This window comes from Aethalodelphis obliquidens, unplaced genomic scaffold (genome assembly GCF_003676395.1).
Source record: "Aethalodelphis obliquidens isolate GAN/ISIS:26980383/991018 unplaced genomic scaffold, ASM367639v1 scaffold4, whole genome shotgun sequence".
NCBI lineage: Eukaryota > Metazoa > Chordata > Mammalia > Artiodactyla > Delphinidae > Aethalodelphis > Aethalodelphis obliquidens.
This window is the reverse complement of record NW_020837948.1, coordinates 83,983,893-83,999,505: the sequence shown is the minus strand read 5'-3', so window position 1 is coordinate 83,999,505 and position 15,613 is coordinate 83,983,893. Positions and strand designations below refer to the sequence as shown.

Genomic DNA, 15,613 nt, shown 5'->3' with positions numbered 1-15,613 from the left:
GTATATGCCAGTTAGAGTTGAGGGTCTGTATTCGATGTGTACCAAGAAGACCACAGTAAAGTGACCATGTGAATACTTCAAGCTGAATAGCTTGGCTCCCAAAACACAGTCAGACCTTTACCACCCAGTAGGATAACAGAACAGACTTCTCCTGAGTAGCTAACCCACCCTTGAGGGAAAACCTAGAGAGCCTGATCGCCCTTCAGTGATGTTCAAAGCCTCCCTCCCACACTCAAATCTTCCAATAAGCTTTTAAATCCCAGTCTCTTAACCATGAATTGTCAATCAACAGAGACTAAAAGAGCCACACACAAAACAATCATTTTGGAAGAGACCAACACTATAAAGGGAGAAGAAAACTTTAGAAATGAATGAATAAATAAAACCATCATTACATTAATATCCCCAGAGAGAGAATAATATTTGGGAATCCATGTAAAAGAATAGATGCTATAAAAATAAAATAGACATTTAAATAACAAAAAAGAGAGGTTTTTTCTGTTTTTTTATTGATTTACAATATTAGTTTCAGGTATACAACATAGTAATTCAATATTTTTATAGATTATACTTCATTTAAAGTTATTACAAAATAATGGCTATATTTGTCTGTGCTCTATAATACATCCTTGTAGTTTATTTAAGTTATACATGGTAGTGTGTACCTCTTAATCTCTTAGCCCTATCTTGCCCCTCCCCTCTTCCCTCTGCCCACTGGTAACCACTGGTTTATTCTCCATATCTGAGTCTGTTTTTGTTTTGTTATATACACTCATTTATTTTTTTAGATCCCATATATAAGTGATAACATACAGTATTTGTTTTTGTCTGACTTATTTCACTAAGCATAATATCCTCCACGTCCATTCATGCTGTTGTAAATGGCAGAACATTCATTCTTTTTTATGACTTAGTAATATTCCTTTGTACATATACACCAAATCTTCTTTATTGAAATATAGTTGATTTACAATATCATGTTAACTTCAGGTATGCAGCACAGCGATTCAGTTATACATATATTCTTCTTCAGATTCCCTTATAGGTTATTACAAAATATTGAGTATAGTTCCCTGTGCTACACAGTAGGTCCTTGTTGGTTATCTATATAGGAGTGTGTATATCTTAATCCCAAACTCCCAATTTATCCCTCCCCTCCACCTCTCTTTCCCCTTTGATAACCATAAATTTTTTTTCTAGGTCTGTGAGTCTCTATTTTAGAAATAAGTTCATTTGTATCTATTTTTTTTAGATTCCACATATAAGTGATATCATATGCTATTTGTCTTTCTCTTTCTGACTTACTTCACTTAGTATGATAATCTCTAGTTTCATCCATGTTGCTGCAAATGGCATTATTTCATTATTTTTTATGGCTGAGTAATATTCCATTGTATATCTACACACCACATTTTCTTTATCCATTTGTCTATTGATGGACACTTAGATTACTTCCATATTTTGGCTATTGTAAATAATGATGAACTATGAACACTGATGTGCATGTACCTTTTCAAATTAGTGTTTTCATTTTCTTCAGATATATACCCAGTAGTGGAATTGCTGGATCATATGGTAGTTCCATTTTTAGTTTTTTGAGGGACCCCCATACTGTTTTCCATAATGGCTGCACCAATTTACATTTCCACCAACAGTGTACACAGGTTCCCTTTTCTCCACATCCTTGCCAACATTTGTTATTTGTAGTCTTTTTGATGATAGCCATTCTGACAGGTATGAAGTGATTATCTCATTGTGGTTTTGACTTGCATTTCTTTTATGATTAACATTGTTGAGCATCTTTTCATGTGCCAAGAAGAGAGCTTTTGGAAATTTTTTTTTAATTACAGTGAAAATGAAACACTCAATGATATAGTTGGAAGATAAAGTTAAGGAAATCTTCCAGAAGTAGAAAGAAAAGAGAAGAAAACAGAGAAAATATAAGAAAATTAGAAAATCATCCCATACATCTAAGATCAAGGAATACAAAATACAGAAAGAGAGAAAACATGAAAATTGAAGAAATGAAATCTTTAATGAACTACTGCAAAAAGTACTGCTCCAAAATGAATAAGTTTCCAGATTGAAAGGGGCCCAAGAGTCTCACCAACATACATCACTGCAACAATTTTGAACACAGGAGACAAAGAAAGAAATAAAAAGGTTCTACAAACGTCTAAATATAAAAAAATAGGTCATATATAATGTGAGTAAAGTGACCATATAATCAATCTATCATACTATCAAGGACACTTTAAAATTAGGTAATTTTTATAAATTTCTTCACTGACAAATTGGTTTATTTCATTGACAGTTCTATTCAAAAACTAGCTTCAAAAATAAAATTGCTTCTAAGAAAAGTAACATGTGTTTATTAAATTGAAAGCAAATTAACTTCTTCATATCAATTTTCTGAAAATAAAATAATAAGCAGAATGATTAGTTTTGGTACATATTCATTTACATTAGCCATTTTCTTAGCCATCTCTGTCTCTAATAGTGTGTCATTTGTATTTCTATAAAGAATGTGTTTTTTTTTGTTATGGTCATGTAGTTTTGTTTTCATAAAATTGACCTCATTACTCTACATTTAAGGGTTAATAAATTGGAAAATGGTGACACCTTTTGTTGATTTTTCTCTGTAGGACTTTTTTTTTTTTTTTTGCGGTACACGGGCCTCTCACTGTTGTGGCCTCTCCCGCTGCGGAGCACAGGCTCCAGACGCACAGGCCCAGCGGCCGTGGCCCACAGGCCCAGATGCTCCATGGCATGCGGGATCCTCCTGGACCGGGGCACGAACCCGCATCCCCTGCATTGGCAGGCAGACCCCCAACCACTTCGCCACCAGGGAAGCCCTGTAGTCCATATTTTTAATTGAAAAACTACTTTCCCTACAGATGCTGAAGTACCTGGTAACTTCAGAGTAATATTAATTTTTCCCTATTGCATCATATGATTATTTCAGACCAAATATTTTCATTCAAAGCACCTTACTTGGCAAATATTTTTACATAATAAAATTCATCATCTAAATTCTCTCCATAACTGACTGAAATTTAAATGCTAGAAAATTGAAGTCCTTCTCAATATATCCCATTCTGGTAAAAAAATAAATAAATGATCAAATTAACTAGGAACTCCATCAAAAGAGTCTTCCTATAAATCAAGACAATCCAAATCAAAATTATAGTTTTAAAAAATTAAAACAGCATTTGAGCTCTCATCATTTACTGTTCAACAGCTCACTTGGTTTTACAGAATAAAGGCCACTGCCTTGCAATCGACTAAACAATTTCAAACCAAGTTTTTGTGCTTCATTCATTGAATACTTTGATTAAAAATTTCCAACAGGCTTTAAATGAATGCAAGCACAAGTTAAAGGACTTGTTTTCCCCAAAAAAATCATACTATTGCAGGAAACTCAGGATGATTTATAAATTAATACCTTAAATGCTCAACCTCTTCTGAAATGGAATTGAAGAGCGATAAGAAAAGAGACTGCTGGCATACTAATGTATTTCCTGAGCTATGTTTTCTATTCTAACATTCTACATACAAAGGCACAATCAAATATGAGGGTAGAATAAAAATTGTAGGGTCTCAAATCATTTTTCCCATGCATTCACTCTCTGAAGCTATTAGAAGATGTATCCAACAAAAAGAGAAACTGACAGAGACAGGGAGAGAGAGAATGAAGAAAGAAGAAGACATCCTGTGGTAGGATGAAAAAATGCCCCTCCTCACAAAAGAATATTCACTTCCTAACCCCTGGAACCTAAAAATATTACCTATTTGGGAAAAAACATTTTTGCAGATGTGATTAACAATCTTGATATGCTTTATCCTGGATTGCCCAGGTGAACCCCAAATACAATCATATGTATCCTTATAAGAGGGAGGGAGATGGTAATTTGACATAGAGGAAAAGGAAATGCAGAGACACATGGAGGAGAAGACCACTGAGCTGGGAGATTTGAAGATTTGAATATTGGACTGATGTGTCCACAAGCCAAGGAAGGCTGGCAGCCACCAGAAGCTGGAAAAGTAAGGAACAGATTCTCCCCTGGAGCCTCTACAGAGAACATGGTCCTGTCAACATCTTGACTTCAGTTCAGTGAAACTAACTCAGGGCTCTGGCCTCCAGAACTGTAGGAGAATACATTTCTTTTGTTTTAAGCTACCAAGGCTATGGTGATTTGTTGCAGCTGCCACAGGAAACTAATACTAATGGCACACAAGGAGTAGGAACAGGAAATCCAAAAAAGGAGGAGTGATGAGGATCCAAAGAAGAACAGAACATGATGACCTGAGAATGACAGCTGAACAAAAAATAGGTAAATGCACCAGTTTGTACTGGAACAGAAGGATTCAAGAGGCAGATACCTATTGCCATCATACTATCTTTTTAACCTGAAGGAGGATGCTTGGGTGAGCTTGGCTTCATTTCTTAATTCTATTTGACTTGTCTTAACCATATTCTAATAACATGCCTTCTCTCCTCTCCATGCCCAGGTGTTGGGTCAGCTGGGGATAGCCATTTCATCTCTCGAAATTACTCTTTTTATTTACTGTTGAGCAGTCAAGGTAAGCAATGGTGGATTTAGAAGCAGAAATTCAAAACATCCTACTCCCTCTGATAATATCCCTATTAAAAGTTTAGTACCTGGGCCACAGAATAGCCCTGCCAGGTGCTCTATGCTTCCTAAGATCCAAACAGGACTTGAGCCAGTTTACAGCCTCAGACCCCTTCAGTGAAGCAGGGGCTGGTTCCCTTTGAGGAAGGATCCTGGTATACTTCCAAAAATGTATACTGTTAATCTTTCTCCCAACTTTTCCTAAAGGGACCTATGGCCTTTTACCAGAGTGACTGTGCACTGGGGAAAAGCAAATAATAAGACCTTTTGGGAACTACTAGACACTGTCTCTGAACTACACTAATTCCCGGAGACCCAAAACATCACTGTGGTCCACTTGTCAGAGTAGGGGCTTATGAAGGGCAGGTGATCAATGGAGTTTTAGCTTAAGTCCATCTCACAGTGGACTCAGTGGGTCCCCAAACCCATCCTCTGGTTATTTGCCCAGTTCTGGAATGCATAATTAGAATAAACATACCTAGCAACTGGAAAAATTCCTACATCCTGTAGAGTGAGAGCTATCCTGGTGGGAAAGGCCAAGTGCAAGCTACTAGAACTGCCTCTACCTGGAAAGAAAGTAAACTAAAAGCAATACCATGCTCCTGAAGGGGTGTAAAGATTAGCGCCACCATCAGAAAGTTGAAAGATCCAGGGGTGGTGATTCTCACCACATCTCCATTTCACTCACCTTTGTGCCCTGTGCAGATGAGAGCTGGATCTTGGAGAATGACAGTAGATAACTGCAAGCCTAACAAGATGGTAACTCCAGTTTCAGTCATTGTACCAGGAGTGGTTTCATCGCTTGGGGAAATTAGCACATCCCTTGGTGCCTCTTAGGCAGCTAATAAAACGGCAAATGCTTTTTTCTCAATTTCTGCTAATAAAGACCACCAGGAGCAGTTTGCTTTCAGCTGGAAAGGCCAGCGATTTACCTTCACTGCCCTACCTCAGGGGTATATCAACTTTTCAGCCCTATGTCATAACTTTGTTCAAAGAGATCTTGATTGTCTTTCCTTTCCACAAGTCTCACACTGATCATTACATTGATGACATTATGCTGATTGGACCTAGTGAGCAAGAAGTAGCAACTACTCTAGACTTATTGGTAAGAAATTTGCATGTCAGAGGGTGAGAAATAAATGTGATAAAAATTCAAGGTCCTTCTAGCTCAGTGAAATTTCTAGGGGCCAATGGTATAGTGCATGTTGAGATAACCCTTCTAAGGTGAAGGGTAAGTTGTTTCATCTGACCCTTCTTATAACAAGAGAGAGATACAATGCCTAGTACGTCTCTGGATTTTGGAGGCAATACGTTCCTCATCTGGGTGTGCTACTCTGGCCCACTTACTAAGTGACTCATAAGTTGCTAGTTTTGAACAGGGTCCAGAACAACAGAAGGCTCTACAACAGACCCATATTGCTATGCAAGCTGCTCTGCCACTTGGACCATATGATCCAGCAAATCCAATGGTGATTGAAGTGTCACTGGCAGATAAGGATATTGGTTGGAGCCTGTGGCAGGCCTCTAACAGGTGAATCTCATAACAGACCCTTAGGATTTTGGAGCAAAGCCCTGCCATCCTCTGGGATAACCACTCTCCTTTTAAGAAACAGCTCTTGGCCTGCTACTAGGGTTCAGTTGAGCCTGAACACTTAACCATGGGCCAAGAAGTTACCATGTGACCTGAGCTGTCTGTCTATCACGTACTAGGTATTATCTGACTCGCCAAGCCATGAAGTTGGGCGTGCACAGCAGCACTCCATCATCAAATGGAAGTGGTATATATGAGGTCAAGCCCAAGCAGGCCCTGGAGGCACAAGTAAATTACATGAAGTGGCCCAAATGCCATGGTCCCTACTCCTGCTGCACTACCTTGTGTCACCAGGCTGCACATACTTCCTCACTGGGAGTTCGCTACAATCAACTGACAGAGAAAAAGAAAACTGGGACCTGGTTTACAGATTACTCTCTCCAATATACAGGCACCACTGAAAAATGGACAGCTGCAGCACTACATCCTTTCTCTAGGACATCCCTGAGGGACAGTGGTGAAGGGAAATCCTCCCAGCAGGCAGTGTTCCTGGTCATTCGTTTGGCTTGGAAGGAGAAATGGCAAGATGTGTGCTTATATACCACTTCATGAGCTGTGGCCAATGATTTGGCTGGATAGTCAGGCACTTGGATGGAACCTGACTGGAAAATTGATGACAAGGAAATCTGAGAAAGAGGTCTGAAGATAAACCTCTACGAATGGGCAAAAAGAACCTAAACATATTTGTGTCCCATGTTAATACTCACCAAAAGGTGACCTTAGCAGAAGAGTATTTTAATAGTCAAAGTGGATAGGATGGTCTGTTCTGTAGATATCAATTAGCCTCTTTAGCCACCACTATCATAACCAGTGGGCTCATGGATGTACTGTCCATGGTGGCAGAAATAGACGTTATGCATGGACTCAGCTTTCCAAAGGAGGCCTGACCACAGCTACTACTGAGTACTCAATCAGCCAGCAGCAGAAATCAACACTAAGTCCCTGGTATGGCGCCATTCCCTGGTGTTATCAGCAAGCTACCTGGTGGCAGATTAATTACATTAAGCCACTTCCATTATGGAAGAGACAGCATTTTGTTCTTACTAAAACAGACACTCTGGATGTGGACTTAACTTCCCTGCATGTAATGTTTTTGCCAAAACTACCATCCATGGACTTAAAGAATGCCTTATCCACTGTCATGGTATTCCACACAGCAATTCTTCTAAGAACTCACTTCATAGCAAATGAAATGCAGCAATGGGCCTAGTCTCATGGAATTCACTAGACTTACCATTTTCCCCACCATCCTTCATCAGCTGGTTTGACAGAATAGAGGAATGGCCTTTATTTTTAATTGAATGAAAGATTCTTTATATTCTATAGTGCTTTACAATTTTCAATAGTTTCACACACATGATCTCATATAATCCCGTAACAACCCTTCTTTTCCCCAACCTCTATATTTCCCCCTCTCTACTACCCTCTCCGCGCTGGTAACAACTAGCTTGTTCCCTATATCTGTGAGTCACTAGTTTGTTCTATTTTTTAGATTCCACATATAAGTGATACCATACAGTATTTGTCCTTCTCTGTCTGACTTGTTTCACTAAGCATAATGCCCTCCAAGTCCATCCATGTTGCTGTAAACGGCAAAATTTCATTCTTTTTTAAGGCTGAGTAGTATCCCATTGTTATGTATATATGTATATACATGCCACATCTTCCTTATCCATTCATCTGTTGATGGACACTTAGGTTGCTTCCATGTCTTGGCAATTGTAAATAATGCTGCTTTGAACATTGGTGTGCATGTGTCTTTTTGAATTAGTGTTTTTGGTGTTTCTGGATATATGCCCAGGAATGGAACTGCTGGGTCATATGGTAGTTCGATTTTTAGTTTTTTGAGAACCCTCCATACTGTTTTCCACAGTGGCTGCACCAATTTACGTTCCCACCATCAGTATTCCCTTTTCTCCTCATCCTCACCAACTTTTGTTATTTGTATTCTCTTTGATGATAGCCATTCTGACAGATGTGAGGTGATATCTCATTGTGGTTTTGACTTGCATTTCCCTGATGTTTAGCGATGTTGAGCATCTTTTCATGTGCCTGTTGGCCATGTGCAGTTCATCTTTGGAAAAATGTCTGTTCAGTTCTTCTGCCCATTTTTTAATCAGGTTGTTTATTATTTTGATGTTGAGTTACATGAGCTGTTTATGTATGTTGGGTATTAACCCCTTATCAGTCATACCACTTGCAAATATCTTCTCTCATTCATTAGGTTGCCTTTTCATTTTGTCAATGGTTTCCTTTGCTGTACAAAAGCTTTCAAGTTTAATTAGGTCCCATTTATTTACTTTTGCTTTTATTTTCTTTGCTTTAGGAAGCAGATCCAAAACAACATTGCTGCAATTTATGTCAAAGTGTGTTCTGCCTATGTTTTCCTCTAGGAGTTTTATAGTATGCAGTCTTACATTTAGGTCTTTAATCCATTTTGAGTTTATTTTTGTATATGGTGTTAGAGAATGTTGTAATTTCATTTTTTTACATGTAGCTGTCCAGTTTTCCTAGCACTACTTATTGAAGAGACTGTCTTTCCTCCATTGTATATTTTTACCTCCTTTGTCATAGATTAATTGACCAGACATGTGTGGATTCATTTCTGGTCTCTCTATTCCGTTCCACTGATCTATGTGTCTGTTTTTGTGCCGGTAATATACTGTTTTAATTACTGTAGTTTTGTAGTATAGTCTGAAGTCATGGAGCATGACTACTCCAGCTCTGTTCTTTCTCAAGATTGTTTTGGCTATTCAGGGTCTTTTGTCAAGCAAATTTTAAAATTATTTGTACTGTGAAAAATGCCATTGGTATTTTGATAAGGATTACATTGAATCTGTAGATTGCCTTGGGTGGTATGATAATTTTAACAATATTAATTCTTCCAATGCAAACACACCATATATTTTTCCATCTGTTTGTGTCAATTTCTTTCATCAGTGTCTTATAGTTTTCCAAGTGTAGGTCGTTTACCACCTTAGGCAGGTTTATTCTTAGGAATTTTATTCTTTTTTATATGATGATAAATGGGATTGTTTCCTTAATTTTTCTTTCTGATAGTTCATTGTTAGTGTATAGAAATGCAACAGATTTCTGTATATTAATTTTGTATCCTACAACTTTACCAAATTCATTGATGAGCTCTAGTAGTTTTCTGTTGGTGTCTTTAGGATTTTCTGTGTATAGTATCATGTCATCTGCAAACAGCAACAATTTTACTTCTTCCTTTCCAATTTGGATTCCTTTTCTTTTTCTTCTCTGATTGCTATGCAGTACTGCAACAGCCTTTTGAAGACTTAGTTACAGTGACAGCTAGGTGAGAGTTCCTTTCAGAGCTGTGGCAAGGTCCTCCAGGAAATCATATATGTTCTGCATCAGCATCCAATATATGGCTCTGTTTCTCCCACAGCAAGAATTCATGGGTCCAGGAATCAAGGGGTGGAAATGGGAGGGGTATCACTCACTAATACCTCTAGTGACCCAACGACAAAGTTTTTGCTACCTGTCCCCCACAATTTTATGTTCTGCTGGCCTAGAGATCTTACTTCCAAAGGAAGAATGCTCCCACCAGGAAAACACAATGATTCCATTAAACTGGAAGTTAAGACTCCCAAGCAGCCACTTTGGATTCCTCATTCCTAAATCAACAGGCAAAGAACAGAATTACTGTGCTGGCTGAAATGGTTAATCCTGATTACCAAGGAAAACTTGGATTGATACTGTACAGTGCAGATAAGGAAGAGTATGTCTGGAATACAGGAGATACTGTGATTAAAGTCAATGGAAAAATACGACATCCTAATCCAGACAGATCCTTTAGGAATGAAGGTTGAGGTCATCCCACCACGTTAAGGTCCATGACCAACTGAGGTGTTTACTGAGGGGAATGGGAATATGGATTGGGTAGTGAAAGAAGGTAGTTCTAAATACCAGCTACTTCCTTATTTTGTTATAAATATGTTTGTATCTGTGTGTATATGTCTCAAATATCTTTGTTTTCCTCTATCTTTTATTCCTTTGTCATGTAACATAAAATATATTGACTTTATATCATGTCATTTAGTATTGTAAACTTTACATCATAGTATTTAAGTTACAGGGTGTGAAGGAAAAGGGTAAATATCACACAGGAATTTTGTATCCTCTTATGGGGAAAGTGTTAGTGCATTTTCAGTTGTATACAAAATGGTTGTATCATGTTAGGTGTAATTATAAACTTGTTATTGTCTTTATTTGGAGACTAAGTATAGTTTAAGGAGACGTGTATGGATGCCAAGTTGACAAGGGGTAGATGTGTGACGCATAGTTTTATGTGTCAACGTCATTGGGCCACAGTGCCCAGATATTTAATCAAACATTATTCTGAATGTTTCCATGAGAATATTTTTGGATGAGTAACTTTTAAATCAGAACTTTAAAGAGACTTTGAATAAAGCAGAATACCCTCAATAACGGGGTTAAGCCTCATTTAATCTGTTGAAAGCCTAAATAAAACAAAAGACTGACCTCTGCTGAGCAAGAAGGAATTCTGCTAGCAGACTCACTTTGGATTTAAACAGCAACTCTTCCTTGGGTTTCCATCCTGACAGCATTCAGACTTGAACTGCAACACAGGTTATTCTTTGGGTCTCTGGCCTGCTGGTCTATGCTACAGGTTTTGGATTTGTCGGCCTCCATAATCACATAAGCCAATTCTTCTATCTATATTTACACATATACATTCTATTAATTCTGCTTCTCTGGAACTAATACAAATACTTAACAAAAAGTCAGAATAACAGTTACCTGATGGTTGGTAGATGATTGGTGAGGGACACACATGAATCTAAGGTATTAGTAATATTCTGTTACCTAAGTAGAGAGTACATGCTTTTTATATTACTGCTATATATGGTTGACACACTATGCTCTGTGAATAATGTGTATCACACACACACAAAAGTTTAACTTAGGACAGGTAAAATAGCAGACTTCCAGCTGAAGATAGAAATAGCAAACTAGAAGATTCGTGTAAGAAAATCATCAAAAATATAGCAGAAGAAGATAACAAGATGTAAAACGTGAGAGATTAAGAAACAGGAACAAGGGCTTCCCTGGTGGCGCCGTGGTTGAAAGTCCGCCTGCCGATGCAGGGGACACGGGTTCGTGACCCGGTCCGGGAAGATCCCACATGCCGCAGAGCAGCTGGGCCCGTGAGCCATGGCTGCTGAGCCTGTGCATCCGGAGCCTGTGCTCTGCAAAGGGAGAGGCCACAACAGTGAGAGGCCCGTGTACCGCAAAAAAAATAAAAATAAAAAAGAAACAGGAACAAGAGAAAGAGAAACTCAAGCTCAAGTTTCATAAGGAAGCATACAGATAATGGTGAAGGAAAAATATTCAGAAAGATCATGGCTGATAAATTTTCATATAAAAGAAACAGGATTAATAAAATAAGTATAAATAAATATGTGTAAAATATCAAATACTAAAAGAAACTGTAGTAAAGGAAATCTTAAAGAAACAAAAAGAAAAGAGAAACAACATTTAGATGTACAAGAGATTTCACATCAACAGGAGGTCAAAGAGATAACTACTAAAGTGTGCTAAGAGAAAAATAACTGCCAATCTCAAACTCTATTCCCAGCTAAACAATCAGTCAAAAGTTGAAAAACAGAAACATCTGATACAAGGGGGAAAAACTAGCTTACTCTTTCAGACTCTGGCTAAAAGAATTAGTGGAAGAACACTTCTGCAAAAAAGGAAATAGAACCTCTAATAAAGAAATAATCTACAAGAAGCAACAGTGAGGAAATAAAATTAGAATTTGAAAAACAAAATAAGTAGGTCTTAATAAAAACTGATGGTAAAAATTATTAATTTGTAAGAAGAGGGTTAAAAAAAACAAGTTGGAAATAAAGTACTAGATAAGTATGACATAGACTATAGGAGAGTAGATGGGGTTTATCATTCTAACATCTTTGTATTATTTTGGAAAAGGGTAAAGATACTAATTAACTTCAAACTTTGGTTAACTATATATACTAAAAATTTAAGAGAATCATGAAGTAGAAGACTGTGCAAGTTCCCAAAATGTGAAGGATAAAACAGAAACAAAAAAGTAAAAAGGGATAAAGCAACAAAAAAAGGATGATCATAATGGAAAAAAATGATGGTAGGAATATATCCAAGTATATCAGTAACACAGTACATAGTAAATGCAGACAGTCTTAACTGAGAAACCACAAACCAACTGGTATATTTTAGCATTAGAAGCACTAACTCTTAGAAACTGAATAGATCAAACACTCAAGAAGTTAACATTGCATGAGATTGAACACAACAATTTAGAAATTTGATAGAATGGACATATATGGTTCATTCTATGAGTGCATAGAATATCTGCAACCAACAATTAGAGATTAAGCATCTTTTTCAAGCACACAAAGAACACAAAAAACTTGGTCATCTACACAGATAATTTCTGAAAAGTAAAGGAGACACTGTCTCTTGTCTGCCCAATACAATAACTAGTCCACTTCCCTATTAACAGAACCTGCTTTTGCGTTCAGGTAGTAAAAAGAATTCCCTTGATCTGCAGTAAGGGTTGCTTCGCTACAGCTCCATGAAGTGAAAATGATCAACTCAAACCAGTTATTTTATAAGTGCACATTGTTGGTATATAGTCATGGAAATGATTTTCTCGTATCAATCCAGCAATTATATTTTTAAAGATACTCTTGAGTTTTTTATCTGGACAATCATATGTTATGCAAATTACTGTTTTGTTTCTTTTCAGTCCTTATGCATCTTACTTCTTTTCCTTCCTTGGGCACAAGCTAAAACCTATGGTACATAGATGAAATCATATATTATTGTCAAACACTGTTACCTTATTCCTAATTTTCAGGGGAATGCTTCTAATGTGTCACCAGGGATAATAATGTTTGTAGTAGATTTTTAATAGGTTCCCTTTAATGGATAAGTCTTATCCCTTTCATGGATAAGACTTCTCCTTTTAGTCTGCCATGAGTTTTCTTTTCTCAGAAATGGTTATTGAAGGATAACACTTTTTTCTCCTGCATGTACTGAAATGATCATAAGCTTCTTTTTCCCTTTGATCTACTATTGTGTTAATTATATTAAATCATTTTAGTACTTGGGGATAAATCTAACTTGGTCAAGATGCATTTGTTTAAGTATATATTTATTATTTTATATTTATATATAATATATGTATCTGTTAACATATATATACATGTACATAATATATAACATACACATTCCTATATTTGATTTACTAATATTTTGTTCAGGATTTTTAAATCTATGTTCATGAATGAGACTGATCTATAAATTTTCCTCTCTCATACTTTCTTTGTCTGTTTTTTTGTATCTAAGGCTTAGTATATTATATTATTTATAAAAATCAGATGTTCCAAATCTTCAAATGTTCTCTAAATTTTGTTACATGGTGTTATCAGATCTGTGAGACATTTCTGAAAATCTTGTCTTTTTTTCCTTGCAATTTTGTTGATTTTTGTTTTATATATTTTCATTCTATGTTATTGGATGCCTATAAGTTTAGAATTGTTTTATTTTTCTGTTGAAATATATATTTCATCATTATGAAGTAACCACTTTAATCCCTAACAATACTTTTGCCTTAGAGTTATTTTGTCTGAAAATATTATAGATTTATAACTGACTCTTGTTTTATTTAATACTTGCCTGACACACACACACACATATATATATATATTGCATTCTTTAATTCTCAATATTTCTTTGTCCTTGTGTCATAGGTATGTTTCTTTTTTTTTTTTTTTTTTTTTTTTTTGCGGTACGTGGGCCTCTCACTGTTGTGGCCTCTCCTGTTGCAGAGCACAGGCTCCGGACGCGCAGGCTCAGCAGCCATGGCTCACGGGCCTAGCCGCTCCGCGGCATGTGGGATCTTCCTGGACGAGAGCTTGAACCCATGTCCCCTGCATTGGCAGGCAGATTCTTAACCACTGAGCCATCAGGGAAGTCCCAGCCATGCATTTTAATGAATGATTGTTGTATTATATGAAGTATTTCTGGGTGTTTCAAGTGAAGATGATCGTATGACTTTGATTCATTTTCAACTGATAGATTACTCTGTCATACTGAATGTCCTTTTTTCTGTTTAGGTTCTACTAAATGCTAAAAATATTTACCCACTCTCTTTTAAGGTCTAGAGTTGAGTACGTATGTGGGGAGTCAGGAAACAGGCTGTTCCTAAAGCTGTGCCAAATTATGTGAATTTCACCTAGTCGCTTAAAGCTTGTTTACCTGTACTTCCTTCCCACGGTTCTGGAAGTTATTGCTTTAAAAAATAAAGCATATAAATAGCACTAGACTAAAACACAGGGACCTAGTCTGCCTGTGAATAGGAAGTGAGGACCTTAAAAGAAAGAATAGGAAGAAAACAGGTGTCCCTTGTCTTCCTACTGCTGTTGGTGACCCCTTCTTTCAATTCTTCTTACCGAATGTTAGATAAAAGTGAAAGGAAGAGAAAAAACAGTATTTTAGCTCTATCACTGACCTTGAGTACAGGAAAAATAATCAGAAGTTTAACGGTGCAAGGAGCAATTTCAGCAATTCTGTGGACAGTGCCGCATATCACTGATGCTGCAGGCTCTGCTAGAATCAATTTGAAAACTGGCTCACTGCAACAGAATCAGGAAGGTTGAGATAGAAGAAGAATGGGCAAGGAGCAATCCTTTCACTTTTTCTCAGCAGATCTTTGCCACATTGGTTTCAGAACCATCCCATTCTAAGTGAGGTCTCTAACATCTGTTCACTCCCCCCGCAACCCCTGCTCTCCAGTAGCTCCTCTCCACATTTAAACAGTGATGAGGTCTCAGCTGGAGTCTAGTTTCAGCCTGATCCCACAACAAGTGCAGAAGGCTAAGTGGTTCACAGAGTTATTCCACCTTTGGGCAAGGAAACTGGCTTAAAGAATCCCTGTGTCGGGCTTCCCTGGTGGCGCAGTGGTTGAGAGTCCGCCTGCCGATGCAGGGGACACGGGTTCGTGCCCCGGTCCGGGAGGATCCCACATGCCGCGGAGCGGCTGGGCCCGTGAGCCATGGCCGCTGAGCCTGCGCGTCCGGAGCCTGTGCTCCGCAACGGGAGAGGCCACGACAGTGAGAGGCCCGCGTACCACAAAAAAAAAAAAAAGAATCCCTGTGTCAGTCCATCATTGGCTAAGGACTGCTCCTTAGTACTGGGCCTATAACCTCCCACGACATGGCTCCTATTTGACTGAGGGCATTTCTCCAGAAAACCAGGTAACAGCAAGCCTTAGCTGAAGCACTTAAAGTACCCAGGGTGGGAGTGGGGAGTGCGTCAGCTGGCAATGGGGTCTAGATGGGGCACCTATAGAATTCAC

At 37.8% G+C, this 15,613-nt stretch overlaps 1 pseudogene; it reads left to right on the top strand.

Annotated features, from left to right (window-relative positions):
• Nucleotides 1-4,937: 4,937 nt before the first annotated feature.
• LOC113613944 (uncharacterized) lies at nucleotides 4,938-10,569 on the top strand (annotated as a pseudogene).
• Nucleotides 10,570-15,613: the final 5,044 nt, after the last annotated feature.